We start from the raw sequence: 15974 nt of genomic DNA, 5'->3' as shown, positions 1-15974 counted from the left end.
CTGTGTCCCCACCCTCATGACAACATCTGTAGAAGGTGGACTAGCTCTTGTCAGTCTCATCAAAACTTGATCCTGATGGCAGATCCTGGACACTGGGGAGGCGCAGCCCGGGGCAAACACTGTCTCTGTGCATAAGAAGCAAAGCTTGCTTGCAGTGCAGAAAGGGCTGTGAGAAACAGAGACTATGTTGGGGGGCAGCTGCAGTCCAGGACATATGGGGGACCCTGGATGAATGATGGCCCGAGGTGGGAGGTCACTGCTGGCCAGGGTGAATCAGGTCACCACTATATGGGGCTCTGTGTCCAAGCTGCAGGATTTTCAGAACTTGGTTGGGATGTCACAGGAGGCTCCTTTGGAAAATGGTTCTGTGCCTGTCCTCACAGTGGGCAAAGCAGTATGTCTCTACTCGTGGCAGATCGCACGGTCAGTTCAGGACTCGGTTTAGATTTCCTACTAAGAGCAACCCAGTGAAAGGCTTGGGCCTTCAGAGACTCTGACATGTTCACGAGATTTCAAGGTGGTTCGTAATCAGAGCGACGGTGCGAGCCTGAGGAACCAGGGCCCCAAGACTCAGTTCCATTTAACTGTGTTCTCTGGAACCTATTCCGGAAAGACGCTGAACCAGTCATTTGGCAAGCTCTGTTTATGGGTTAATTTGCTTATAAAATATTTAGGGAAAGAATATCTGTTTCCTGAAGCATATAGACATTACCATACATAAATCTGGCTGCTTGGAGCAGATGCTGTCGCAAGAGTCTTCCTAACTGCGTGTCTGGGAGACACAGTATGCGCACTTTCTAGGTTTTCAAACCATCTGGAGTCTGAGGGAAGGGAAAGTACTGAATTTCCCTGAGCGAAGTTCTAAAGCCCTTTCCTGAGGCCTTTTCTCCTCACCCCCTCCTCCCAGCAAAAGCAGACTGCAGGTGCAAGCACAGCCAATGTCTGTTCTACAGTGTCCTTGCTGCCTACGAGTTCACTACCCACGATCCATTCTATGCAGATCCAAATCGGCCACATGCAGTCAGAGCAGATGTGCACAGACGCTTCCTGCTCAGCCACAGACCAGCTACCCATTGAGCAGAGCTGGGCCGCTGCTCTGTCCAGGACAGTTGAGAAAGTTACGGTCCAGAGGGCCCACCGGCCTCTCCTTTCACCTGCTACCTGGCTCCACACTTCCTTCCTCCTGGGGACGAGGAAGCCCTGAGGTTACGCGTCACCTGTTTGGCTTCATTTGGCTCTGTGTAAGATATGTGGATTAACTTCCATTCCCGCTTTAAATCTGAGCACCGTTGGTTATTGTGCCTCACACGCATCCCCTCCCAGCCCCCAACCCTTACGTGCATGATTACAACCTGGTGCTACTCTCATTGAGAATATAATCATATCTGTCGGGAAGCCTGTAGGCATCAGGTTTTGCGTTACCATGGGGATTTGATCTTCAAGTAAAGAAAGAAAAGGATAATGACAAAGGTAAAAGGAGAAAGAGGGCGAGGGAGGAGGAAGACGGGGGGGGGGCGACACAGAGAAAGGAAGAGAAAGAGAGGGAGACACGTTTTATCTTTTATCCAGTTGCACTGAAAAGAAATGGGCATCTGACGTGCCTGAACTGAGGGTGACCTGCCAAGCCAGCAGAGAACGCGTTTTGTTCTACCATTTAATGATCCCCAAATACTTCTACCAAGGTGTCCGAGGCACTTTTTCTCGTTCATAGAAATCTCATGTCAACCTTTGCTCCCCAGTGGTTTAAATCACATTCTTAAGGGATTAAACTGTTATGACAAAAGAAGAATGTTTAGATATTGTGCTTTGCAGCTCAAAATTTGTCAGATTAGAAACTGTGTGTTTTATAATCTTTGGATCAAAGACGCTCTCCATCAAAGCTTTGTGTCTACTACAATATTTTCCCAACCTCTGCCGAACCTCAATTGTTTTGGATTATCTCACGTTGGGTTCACTGAGTCTGCCTGGATTAACGAGAAGAGAAAAGCTTTCTTCCAGGTATTTCAAACACTTCGCATGCACAGGACTTGGGTGCTAAGCCCCAGGAATTAGTTTGCAGACCTGTGTAGCTGCCTTGACAGTCTTTTTAACTCTAGTTTTATACTCGATGCTTTCCGAGATTACAGCGACAGATACAACCCTATAGGGCAACCATTTATCTTCCATTAAGAACACTGCTTACTTTCCCTAACTGGCTGGCCAGCAGCTCTGTAAAGGGGCCTTTTTATAGAGTTTTTACATCCCGGTGGATTAAGTATCATTACCCCGTTGGAAAAAGAACAGTTCAATTTCCTCAGAAGAATGGTTCGTCAGGGTACAGCCGTTTGTCTCCAGCCATCTCTAAATCCAGCAATCATGTTTCCCAAGCAAGCACAAAGCAGTGATCACTCAAAGTTGAAATTGCCAATGAATTTAGAATTCGCTTCCCAAATTCTCTTATTATTATACTGCCCCGAATCCAGTGAGGAGAACAGAAAGCCAAGTGGATGCGATTGGTGATAAATATCTATGCAGCAGAAGAAGAACCGATGTGATCTTTCTTTCAGTGAAAGACAGGTTAAGAATCATAACCGTTGTAGGTGAGAGACTTTTAAGGAAAACTCACTTTACCATCCAGTGCCTTAAATCCCATTATTTTGATATAATCAAGGGCACAGCATAGCACGTAGAAAATATGATTCGGTGTTATTTATTTCTGTACCTGCTGCCTTTCACTCTCATAAGTAATTACCGACTACTCAGTGTTGAGAGGTGAGTGGTGGCTCATTATCTTCCAGAGAAGCAAGCATTACAAATATGGACGCCGTTTCCCCTGAGTTCAGTCCTCTGCACTGCGACACACAAATGTCTTTCTCAAAGCATCAGCGAGGACCAGTGTTAAAAGGGCGCTGTCTATCTAGGCCTTTTGTTATGAGTAGAATCACATCTATCATGTGAAGCTCATATTTGTCTGTCTGTCTGTCTGTCTCTTTTGAATCATAACTGCTTTGCTTCTAATCCAGGAAGACCATGCCTCCCTCCTGGCCAGCTCTTCCCATCTCCAGTTTGAGCATTTCAAGTGGGGCTTGTGCTAAAATTCTAACAGGTAGAGGGACACGTGGCATAGACTCAGTCATCTACCCTCAACTGCAGCCCAGACTTGAGTTTTGCCTTTCAGCCTCTCACATTCCATTAGTTTTCTGCTCTTTTTATCACCTGCCCTATATTAATAGAATATATAGTGCTGTACGCATCTTTTAAAATGAGCACACAATTGGGAACAAAGAAAAAGTTGTGTTGGGGGAGAATCTACTTGTGGATTGTCATGTGCAGTAAAGGTAAAAATAGAAAAAGCCAAAGCAAGCACTGGAAGGACGGCCCAAAGGTTAAAGCAAGGACTGGAGGGATGTCTGTCTAGGTGGTAAGAGTGCTTGGTGCTCTTTCAGGGGGACCTGGCTACTTATGTCAAACAGTTATGAGCCTGACGCTCTAGGGAATCCAATGCCATCTTTTAGCCTCTGTGGGTGGGCGCACACACACACACACACACACAGACACACACACACACACAATAAAGGTAAAAATAAATCTTTGAAAAGATAAGGATGTAAGACTGTATACTCATAGATGCATGGCATGAGGCTATCCTGGAATAGAGTGAATATAGTTCCCTCCCTTATTTTAGTCAGAGCAGCTGGACATGAATTTTCAGGCTTGTCCAGAACCCTAAGAGGCTTGAAAACCTTATCAACCAGTTGGGCATGAAGAAGTCGAATTATATAAATGTCTGTACTACGACTACAAGTGGATTCATGCTGTCAGAAAATCTCATTGACCATGAATTCCAGTGCTCTACTGAGAAAGACTGGAGATGCAGGGATAGAACTGAATCAGTGCACCACACAGCTGTGCAGAGACAAACTGATCATAGTTGGGTAGAAGAGCCTTATACCTACCAGAGAAAAACTTTCAAGATGGCCGAGGGAAAAAGAACCAGGGCACCGTGTGTGTGTGTGTGTGTGTGTGTGTGTGTGTGTGTGTGTGTGTGTGTCTGTGTCTGTGTCTGTCTGTGTGTGTGTCTGTGTGTGTGTATGTGTGTGTGTGTATGTGTGTGTGTGTGTGTGTGTCTGTGTGTGTGTGTGTGTGTGTGTGTGTGTGTGTGTGTGTGTGTGTGTGTGTGTGTGTGTGTGTGTGTGTGTGTGTGTGTGTGTGTGTGTGTGTGTGTGTGTATGTGTGTGTGTGTGTGTCTGTGTGTGTGGGGGTGTGTGTGTGTGTGTGTGTCTATGTGTGTATGTGTGGTGTGTGTGTATATGTGTGTGTGTATGTGTGTATGTGTGGTGTGTCTGTGTGGGGGTGTGTGTGTGTGGTGGGTGTGTGTGTGTGTGGGTGGGGGTGTGTGTGTGGTGTGTGGTAAGTATGTGGTGTGTATGTTTGTGTGTGTGGTGTGTGTGTGTGTGGTATATATGTATATGTGTGTGTATATGTGTGTGTGTGTGTGTGTGTGTGTGTGTGGTGTGTGTGTGTGTGTGTGGTGTGCGTGTGGTGTGTGTGTGTGTGTGGTGGTTTGTGTGGTGTGTGTGTGTGTGTGTGTGTGTGTGGGGTATCTGTGTGTGTGTGTGTGTGTGGTGTGTGTATGTGGGGTATGTGTGTGTGTGTGTGTGGTATGTGTGTGTGTGTGTGGTGTGGTGTGTGTGTGTGTGTGTGTGTGTGTGTGTGTGTGTGTGTGTGTGTGTGTGTGTGTGTGTGTGTGTGTGACGTTGGAATGATAATTAGAGGTCAGGGAGAATATGAGAACCTCAGGGGACACCTGCCGTGCCTGAATGACATTGCCAGGCTTAGCACACCTGGACTGTCTCCATGACGGAAATCATTGAAAAGTAAACCTGATTCATTTTAGGAGTTAAAAAACATAATATGGGATGTTTCTGAAATTACAGACCGTGGAAACGACCCTCTTGCTAATTTGAAAATTAATGCCCATAGCAACTACTATTATTAAGGATTTCTCTGTCCTGTGGTTTCCATCTCGTGGTCGCTGTCCCATGCAGTCATTAAGTCTGCCCTGAGAACTAGCTGAGGGTATCTATTTTGAGATGAGGAAACAAATATATAGTCTCTGTGTCCCTCAGAGTTCTCAGGATAGACTGGAGGGGTAGGATGGGATGTATTATAAATCTGTTACAAGGCACCAGCTCATGCAACTGTGGTGGCCCAGAAGCCACACGGTAGATTGTTGATAAGCAGGCACACTAAAGAAGATTGTGTTATAGTGTGAAGACTCCAGATCCAAAGAACTGTGTGTGGCAGCTTCCTGTCTGGGTCCAAGGGCCTAAGGACCAGGAGCATCAAGATCCAGAGAATACGGATACAGGGCTTCATGCGGTCAGGCAGAGAAATTGACTTTCTCAGAGTGTGCTGGTTCTACTCAAGACCTGTGTGGACTGGGTGCTGCCAGGCTGTGAGGGCTGAACTCCTTCACTGCTAAGGCTACTGTTGGACAGTTTGTGACCTCCAAGAGGATGATTTGTCTCCCTTTCATTTCCCTACGCAAGAGTAGCTAATCACTACACGTTTCAAGAGTAAAGTTTAGATGTCTCTTCATAAAAAAATGACAGGCAAACCGATGGGATGGATATGTTAATTAGCATGATTTAATCATTCCACATAGTGTTTTTATTAGTTGCTTTTCCTGTGGCTGTGACTGAATATCTGGCAGGAAGAAATTTAGGGAGTAAGGATCCTTTTTTTTTTTTTTTTTTGATGCACAGTTCTATGATGGAAAACGCTACGTAGTGGTGATGGGGATGGGGCTTCTGTCCATATGGTGGAAACTTGCTACTCAGCTTGCTCACATCTCAGTACACCAGGTGGCAGAAAGACCAGGCTGAGACCAGCCAGACAACTGAAGGAATAACCCTCACATCCCCAGATTCTCCCACCTCTATTTCAGCCCCTCACAGCCTCCCTGAAACAGAACCACCATTAAGTGTAAGACTTGCACCCAGCCTGACCTGTCTGTAAAGCCCACCCCTTCCTACTCATAAGGGCATATCCATGGACGACTGACATCAGTGAATAATCCACACCTTTCTGAGTCTTTTCTTAAAGACTGAAACTTACTTGAGTTTGCTTGCTTTACATAGTTCTCAAAAATTATGCAACAGGTGATGTTCGATAGTTGAATTCTTACATGAGATTTATTCTTAGTATCAGTCTATCAAGTATTATGTATCAGTTAATTCACTTTTGGTGCTATTTTCCAATTAAATTTATTTTATCCGGGTGTCTTGGTTAGGGTTTTACGGCTGTGAACAGACACCACAACCAAGGCAACTCTTATAAAGGACAACATTTAATTGGACTGGCTTATAGGTTCAGAGGTTCAGTCCAGTATCATCAAGGTAGAAACATGGCAGCATCCAGGCAGGCCTGGTGCAGGAAGAGCTGAGAGTTCTACATCTTCAACTGAAGGCTGCTAGGAGAAGACTGACTTCCAGGCAGCTAGGATGAGGAGGATCTTAAAGCTCACACCCACAGTGAGTGACACACCTAGTCCAACAAGGCCACACCTACTAGTAGTGCCAATCATGGGCTGAGCATATACAAACCATCACACAGGGATAAAAGAAAAATATAATTGTTAGGTATCACCAAGGAAACATGGGTTTTCAGTACATCCCTGTCTTGGAATCCTCAGACAAGAGTAGACGTATTGATCAGTTCTTTACGGTGGAACGTTTTTCTGTATCCTCACCCCTCACTTTCACAAGTGCACAGAACAGCACAGCCAATAACACAGCAGAATCTCTTAGGCCTCCTACTGTAACTTAGACCCCTCTCAACATCCTTCCCTGTCCCTCCCTTGCTGCTGCTCTCTTAAGCATGTGACAATCATCCTCCGATCCACGAAATTCCACGTATGTGTCTCTGTGTCTGGCCTACTCCACTTGACTTCACTTGTCTGGTTTCACCCACGTATCCATAAATGACTGGGATTCATCACTTATATTGCTCAGTGGTAGCCAGTTCGTGTGCTTCTCCTTTCCTGTTCACCTGCCCTTCGAAGGACATTTAGGCCTGCCTAGCACCGTCAAATTAAAAGACCATCCCACGTACCTACAACTGGCCCACTTATTCTACAATGCACATTCAAGTTATGTCTAAACTTTGGTGATTATAAATAATTCTAGTGCATTTGTCCAAGTTTTGACATTTTTTTTCTTCTGTGTATAAACTTAGGATTTGAAATGGTAGGCTCAGCCTGGTGAACTGTAAAATTGTTTCTGGGTACCTTCAGAAGTGGTTGTTAGCTCATTGGTGTCCTGGTCACCTTTCTGTTGCTGTGTGTATCTTCTCTGTAAAATGTGTAATGTTGGCCTGCTTTCAGTAGGGTTATTTATATTTTGCTCTTTTTGTGAGGCATGTTGTTTCATACTGCAGTATATGCAGGATATATGCTCATAAGTTAGCATGTGCAGTGGCTATAAAATTATAAAAAAGTCTGTCTTTTTTTTTACATGCAATTTTTCCATCTTTATTAAATTGGACATTTCTTATTTACGTTTCTTTTATTCTTTTTAATTTTTTTTATATTTATATATTTTTATATATAAATGTGAGGAGAATTAGTAAAACAATTTTTTTATTTAATTTTTTTTTTTAAAATAAGTATTTCTTATTTACATTTGAGTGTTATTCCCTTTCCGGTTTCGGGCAAACATCCCCTAATCCCTCCCCTCCCCTTCTTTATGGGTGTTCCCCTTCCCACCCTCCCCCATTGCCCCCTCCCCCCAACAGTCACGTTCACTGGGGGTTCAGTCTTGGCAGGACCAAGGGCTTCCCCTTCCACTGGTGCTCTTACTAGGCTATTCATTGCTACCTATGCAGTTGGAGCCCAGGATCAGTCCATGTATATAGTCTTTGGGTAGTGGCTTAGTCCCTGGAAGCTCTGGTTGCTTGGCATTGTTGTTCATAAGGGGTCTCGAGCCCCTTCAAGCTCTTCCAGTCCTTTCTCTGATTCCTTCAACGGGGGTCCCGTTCTCAGTTCAGTGGTTTGCTGCTGGCATTCGCCTCTGTATTTGCTGTATTCTGGCTGTGTCTCTCGGGAGAGATCTACATCCAGCTCCTGTCTGCCTGCACTTCTTTGCTTCATCCATCTTGTCCCACACTAGATCCGGCACCCTAGTGCTCCAAGATATCTGATAGATGTCTTAATCTCAGTCAGCAAAGTGTCTCATCTGCTCTGCTCCATCCCATATGACAATGCCGATGTCTTCTCTCTGAGCCTGGCAGCCATTGCTCTACCCATCCAGTTCTGCCACCATGCCAGAAATATACATCCCAATTTCGTGGTGGCCTAGTGTCCCAGCTGCCACACACTCTTTTGAACTTAAATCGCCACATGAAAGAACACACAACACAATAATCTCTGATCTAATTGATATTATATAATTGCCTATCCAGACATTCAAAATCCTGTACACATCCATCCCATAAGAATATTCACAACAACCTGTAAACCTGCAGAAAGGAATCTTAACATCTACCTCCGTGTTCTCTTCATAACTTCTTCTGCTTCCCTTTCAGTCTCCTCCTCTCTCTCTCTAAAACTCTTCTCCTGCCCATCCTTCCTTCTCGTCCAATGACAGGCCTCATTCTTTCTTGTACCTTTGTTCACCTGTATGACATCATCCTACAATGTGCCCTAAGTTTTATCTGGTATATGACTGGCACATTCTCTCCTGTCCCTCCTAATGTGTCCTCACTGCGTTGGCTTGCTCTTTCGCTGGCGAGGGTTTTGATTTAATGTTATCCTGTTTATTTACTTTTGCTTCAGTTGTCTCTGCTTGTGATGGCCCCTTCTATGAGGGCAGGAGGTCTCTTCTATCTGTTTTCTTTTAGGGCTTCATAGCTTTAGGTCTTACATTTGGGGCTTTGAATGAATATTTTCATATATAATTTTGATTGTTATAACTTGGTCATATGTTCTGAATAAGAAAAATTGAGGCTGTCTTTTCTGCCCTCCCCTTCTTTTTCTATAGATGCTTTTGATTATTTGGGTTGTTTTGTGTTTCCGTGTGTTTCAGAGGGCTTTTTTTGTTTTGTTTTATTTTGCTTTTGCTATTTATCTGACACTTCTTTTCTCAAAGAATACATACAACCTTGGATAGCTTCTTTGTGATATCATTGTCCCTGTCCACTCACCCCCAAGGAACTTTGATAGCCATTTTTCTGTGATTTCTAGGCTGTCTGTCTTTGCTGGCACCACACAAAGATTCTAGCCAAAAGAGTTATAGGGTGCTGTTGTTGTTGCTGTTGTTGTTGCTGTTGTTGTTGTTTTGTATCCTATTGTTTGCACAGTGGCCTGGGTCCATGGTCTGATCCAATTTGGGGGTCCTTATCAGGGAAGCCACTTTGAACATCTTTCAGCCTTACGGTGCCTTCTCTTACCTGTTGCCTTCCGTGGCGATCTTTGGTGAAGTAGTTGGCCTATAGTTTTGCTCCTTCATAGATATGTCACCTTCTTCTAGCTATCTTCCCTCAAAGAACGCTATCTCCCCGTCAGTGTCCTTAAGCATTAAATACTTCCTGCTCCACTCTGTTTCAAATGAATCCAGTGCTCTTGGGGGACAGCACGGAAGAACTCGGCCTAAAGTAGCATGTAAGGAGATATAAGAAAATAACTCCTCTGCCAATAGAATAAGGAACTAACTCCCAGATACTTTTTATTATTTCATTATTGGATTTGCTAGTGTCCCACGTCAGTCATTAAATGCAAATTGCACCTATTATTAATCCCAAAGTTACCTTTATGATACAGTGCACACTGACGCCAAGCTACCAGGTGGCATTTTTGTGACGCCGGTTATGTAAAGTGCTCAGCCGCATTTTGTAGTAAATGGCAGCCACACCACGCATCCTTCAGAGAGAAGCCTGGCAGTAACATCACAGACTTTCAACCTTACCTTATGGCTGCTCATTCCTTATGACTGACACCGGATGCCTCAGGAAACAATGTCTATTACTCGCCGACTATCCCATATGAGGGTCCCTACACACAGAGACTATGGATATGCCATAATAATTTAAGTGGATAGGAATTTAGGGGTGGTGCTGGCACTGTTCCTAACCTGCATCTGGATCAGGTCACCTTTCTCTACACACGTAAAGGACTTTATAGAAAGAGTAAACAAACTCTTATGGCCAAATTAAAAAAAAAATAACCGATTCCTATGCTAAGATATTTGTCAAATTTGGTATCGATTTCAGCACATCATCATCATGTTTGTATTCAACTGTTCCCAAATAATATCAATCTTATGTTTTCAACAAGCACTGCCGTCTGAGGCTCTCTTTAGATAAGTGTGCACTATGAGTTCATGTGTGTGTGTGTGTGTGTGTGTGTGTGTGTGTGTGTGTGGTGTGCCTGTGTGCGTGCACATGTGTGAACACAAGGACACCACTTTTCTCTGTTTTCCCCTTCTATTCTTTGTCAGGGGTGGGCATGTTCATTGCCCACGGGAAACCCCAGGAAGGTAAACCTATGGGCTCTTCTCCTGGTTCACTGTTGTTGATGCCTCCTCAGCTTTCATATCTGAGGCCATGTGGGATCTATGAGATAATAGAAACTAACTTCATCAACACAGAGAGGCGATGCTTAGTTAACAGCTCTGCTGCCCATGAAAAGCTCTGTGCCTCGAGAATTCATGCTTGCATTGGTAAATTTGTTGAGTTGGAGCTGAAAGGCTAACAAACTATGGTGGCCCTCAGGTACAGGAAGGCCTTCAATGCCATTCTTGGATTTTTGTCTTTGATTTTTAAGTTTGAATAAGGACAGACTTCCTCCAGGGGTGGATGATGTCATCTTGGCTCCATTAATTTTCAGATGTCACTAATATGGAGCGAGATGGATAGCAGATCAGAGTGGCAGAAGACCAAAGGGCAAGAAGAGTTAGCCACTCTAGGTACCTAGAGCTGACAGTTGGGATCCCAGGGCTTGAGCAGTGCTAGATGAAACAGAGTCCAATTCTCTACTAAACCCTTCAGAGTCAGGAGAACTGAGAGGCACCTCCTTGGGTTTCCGTATGGGCAAAGAAACCGAGGAGACACTGAGCTTCTTACGTATCCTTGACAATTACTCAAATCCCAGAAGCCTGTGCTTCAGTTTGTGCCATCACCATCAGGTAAGTAGCATGGAGTTTAACAAACCTCCAGAAGATCTGCAAAGATAGATCTATTCCTAACTTTAAAATATACCATTTGCACCTCTCTCTCTCTCTCTCTCTGTCTCTCTCTGTCTGTCTCTGTCTCTGTCTCTGTCTCTGTCTCTGTCTCTGTCTCTGTCTCTCTCTCTCTGTCTCTCTCTCTCTCTCTCTCTCTCTCTCTCTCTGTCTGACTGTCTGTCTCCCACAGTACCCATAGCCTCCACGGGACATAGTTAGGTTCTAGTCTCATACAGTATGTGGCCATCTAGGCGTGGTAACTTGCACAGACAATCTAAGTACTTGGGAGGCTGACACAAGAGGATTGCTGTGAGTTTGAGGACAGCCTTGGCTAAAAGTAAAATCTAGTCTGAAAATAACCAAACCCAGAAACAAACAAATACGCATGGACGTCATCATTGTGTCTGTCACCAACCTTCATTCTCCCCTCATCCCATCATGTCCAGATTCTGAAGAATGAGTAGCCGTGTCATCGAAAGAGAGGGACCTATCAGTCGTCCTGAGAATAATCACTGTTCAGATGAACTTGACATTTTAAAGGAAGGAACTGGTGTCTGTTGACCTTTCCTACTGCAAAACAGGACAAAAGAAAACAAAAATACAGTCTTGTTATTTCTCATTTCACTCTGAAGTTCCCATGTCTGCGCTTTGCAATTATGCACCAAGTTCTCATTGCTTTCCTACAGTATTTTTATATATAAGCCTTAGAAAGTCTGTTCGGGAATTACTAATATAAACTGACCTTGACTTTCCCTGGAGGGGGTTCTACAAATACTGGCACCTTTTACTCCCACCTACTTTCTCTTAAGGAGATGTTGCCTCTGGGAAAATACATATTCTTTTGTTGTCATAGGTCTACGTAAGAGTCTTTGGATTCCCATTCATAGTTTGTGTTGCGATTTTAAGGTAATGACATGAATGACCAGAGAGATGCAGTTTTCCTCATCTGTAAGTCAAAAGAGAGCAGACAGTTCCCCCCAACCCCCCACCCTGCAGCTACTTCCCTGGAATGCTGGGTTATGTCATCTTGAATGAAACTTAGAAGAAAAATAGTCCATTAAATGATGACATACTTGATGCACATGAGTGTATACATCTATATAAGCATTGACTTGTGAGATAGGAAGGTTTTTTCTTTACAAGTGTCAAAAATAATAATGCTTCTGAAACGTTTCACACACTCCAACATTCTGAACAAGTAGAAGGTCTTGGTCTTGTTATCATGATTTTTTGGTCTTTTATTCTTTTGCTAGTATATATTGATTATACATAATGGCATGATATCTTCATACATATACAGACTATGTTTTGGTATTTTTCACCTCCCATCTCCTACCTTGTCCTCCCGTCTGCTGATGTCCCTCTTCTGTCCTCCAGTCTGTTGATGCCCTTTCTGGCCAGTCTACATTCTAATTTCGCGTCTTCTTTTTGGTTTTAATGACCCAACAACTGTCGTAACGGTTGCTTATGATCTTTTAGTGGAGATTCCATTTTTATGCACAGTGTATGTTTCTGCCCCATCTAATGACTTTGCCTATAATACAGATGCAAAGAGACAGCATTTTAACAATTTGGTACTAAAGACATGGTCTGTGTACTTTCAGCATTGACGGTACGTGGGGATTGTCAGAAACGCAGAGTCTCTCCCTGACCCTGGTTGAACACACAACTGTCTCTGGTTAGTCTGGTTAACTGTCTGGTTAGTCTAGGAAGCATGAGTTTAGCAGCTACTAACCATTCCACTGACGGTTCCACAGCCCTGTGGAAAATGGCACCAGGCTTGCAATCAGCATCGCTCAGACTGAAAAGCTGATACTAGATTTTCATGGGATGAACAGGCTGTGGTTAAGAACCCAACTATCTGCCTAAGACCCACTGATTCTGTAAGATGGCTGGCAGTCACCTTTAACCAGCAAAACTGGTTAAAATTGGAATATAACATGGAGAGAGTTGGGACTTGTTTTCATCTGTGTCTCGGGTGTTGGTGACCCTCTGCTCCATGTGTCCAGGGTCATTGTCCCTCCTAGGCTACCACTCCTCCAGCCAAACTCCTCAGGAGTGATGAGATACAATCCTGCGTGGCTCTCGCTGCCGCCCACACTGAGAGTGGTGACCTCCAGTTGATTTTTCTTTTTTCCACACACGTGAAGTTCTCAGGCTTGATCTTATCTTCTCTACATCCTCCATCTTGAGTCTTAAAGGAGATTCAACTTGACCCAGAGTTTCTGTAACTGGGAGCCTAGACCCACTCAGCAGGCCCAGGGTGCTGGAAACCTCTAGACCCCACTGGCTACTGTACACGTCTGGCTACTGTGCACATGCGGGGCTCAGTGGTTTCTTCTGTGGGCTGGCATAACTGTGTTTGCTTATATATTTCTCTGAAAGCCTAGAATGAGATGATTTCATATCCTAAACTTTAGCATTTCATGCCACATTTTTTTTTTTGATGTGACATTTTATGTTTTGCGTTGGCCTTCACATTCCAACTATTCTCTCTTGAACAAAAAATAAAATGGTTTGCTACCCAGAAAGCACATAAGGGATAAAAGGCAAGGGGATTCAGTTCTGTGAACATTTGTAATCAAACTACCTCAGTAGTCTGTGAACACTTGTTATGAAAACGAGGCTACAGAAACTGTACCGTCAAAGAATGCTCTGTGCTGCTTTAGGACAACATTCCAAAATAAATCATGGCACCTTACAGCAGAATACTCAAGAACCTGTTCAGACATTAGGGCCAATCCCAGAACAACCCCAGTCCTTTGCTCCCTGGTAGCATTTTTAGTTCCAGGCTTTTGGAAAAAGTTACAATGTTTCATAAACTAAAGAGCGTTTCTTTGCTTTCCTCTCATATGCCCAGTCCTGTGCTGACACGTAAGTTTCAGTTCTTCACAGGTGAAGCTCTTAACACTGGCTCTTCAAGCAGATGAAATCTCGTAGACTCGAAATGAGCTTTTCAGTGAAGACAAGACTTGAGCCTTCCAGGCCTCTCTCTGTTTTGGAAGACAGGAGAGTATTCATAATTAGAAATCCAGAGAGAATTCTGTAAAGGAAGCTAGCTATTTATTTCATGTATTGTTGAGTATTTCATTTTTTGAGGGAGAAAAAAAATTGCTAATAGCCATTGCTACCTTTATGATAAAATCAGAAAACTGTTTCTCAAAGAGTTATCTCCTCATATAAATTAAAGTCAGTGGCACATCTCTCTCTTTTTTTTTTAAAGGTTTATTTATTTTATGTATGTGAGTACACCATCACTCTCTTCAGACACCAGAAGAGAGAGTCAGATCCCATTACAGATGGTTGTGAGCCACCATGTGGTTGCTGGGAATTGAACTCAGGACCTCTGGAAGGGCAGTCAGTGCTCTTAACCACTGAGCCATCTCTCCAGCCCCAAGACTTTTGATTTTTTTTTTTCGGAGCTGGGGACCGAACCCAGGACCTTGTGCTTTCTCTGGATGAACAGCTCTGACTCTTAACCATTGAGCTATCTCTACAGTCCTGAACATTTACATTTACAGAGTCCAGGAGTCAAAGCTGGTTGTCAACCCAGTCCTGTCCGGTACTTGCCTATCCTCGCCGCTGTGTCCTTCACCACGGACTTCTTGGCTGGTGGAATGGTGGAGGTCATCTCCAAGATGGCGGTAGCACCCAATTGATGGGGTCGAGCTGCTGCTGCAGGTGCAGCATGCCAGTTAGCAAATCACAGCAAAGAAGCAATACAAGGGCACTCTAGACTGCATGATTCGTATCCCCAAGGAGCAGGGCGTCTTGTCCTTCTGGTGAGGTAACCTGGCCAATGTCATCAGATACTTCCCTACTCAGGCTCTCAACCTTTCCTTCAAAGATAAAGAGAAGCAGATCTTTCTGGGTGGGGTGGACAGGAGGACCCAGTTTTAGCGATACTTTGCAGGGAACCTGACATGGGGTGGTGATGCTAGTGCCACGTCCTTGTGCTTTGTGTACCCTCGTGATGCTGCCAGTACTTGTCTAGCAGCTGATATGGGCAAAGCTGGAGCTGAAAGGGAATTCAAAGGCCTTGGTGACTGCCTGGTTAAGATCTACAAATCTGATTGGATTAAGGGCCTGTACCAAGGCTTTACTGTGTCAGTACAGGGCATTAACATCTACCGAGCTGCCTACTTCGGTATCTATGACACCGCAAAGGGAATGCTCCCAGATCCCAAGAATACTCACATCTTCATCAGCTGGATGATGGCACAGCCTGTCACTGCTGCTGCTGGCCTGACGTCCTTTTGACACGGTTCACCATCATTTGATGATGCAGTCTGGACACAAAGGAACTGACACACTTGACTGCTGACATAAGATCGTTCGAGATGAAGAAAGCCAGGCTTTTTTTCAAGGGTGCATGGCCCAACATTCTCAGAGGCCTGGGTGGCGCCTTGGTGCTTGTCTTGTATGATGAGATCGAGAAGTACACATAGTTATGTCCTCGGTGTTCTCCCCGAGAGCAGGCTTGCTGTACACTATACCATGTTCTTGAACATTCTGGACAGATTCTCGGGGTTCATCTATTTTATCACTGACAGCTGTTTACCAGTTGAAAAGTGGGAAGCACTAACGTTCACCTGACCAGTTTTCTCTTAAAACCATCTCCCTAATTACAATAATGGCAGGGCTAAATTATATTTTTTTATTTCAGTCACTCCTGATAATAAAAAATTGAAGAAATAAGATATCCAAAACCAAAAAAGAAAAAAAGAAAAAAAAAGAGACTAGGCAAGTTGTGCAGAATTTGGCTAAAACTAG

At 44.1% G+C, this 15974-nt stretch overlaps 1 pseudogene; it reads left to right on the top strand.

The window, feature by feature from the left end:
• Positions 1-235: 235 nt before the first annotated feature.
• On the top strand, positions 236-15649 carry LOC116914362 (annotated as a pseudogene).
• Positions 15650-15974: the final 325 nt, after the last annotated feature.

This window comes from Rattus rattus, chromosome 13 (genome assembly GCF_011064425.1).
Source record: "Rattus rattus isolate New Zealand chromosome 13, Rrattus_CSIRO_v1, whole genome shotgun sequence".
NCBI classification, from domain to species: Eukaryota; Metazoa; Chordata; class Mammalia; order Rodentia; family Muridae; genus Rattus; species Rattus rattus.
This window is presented reverse-complemented; position numbering and strand designations above follow the sequence as displayed.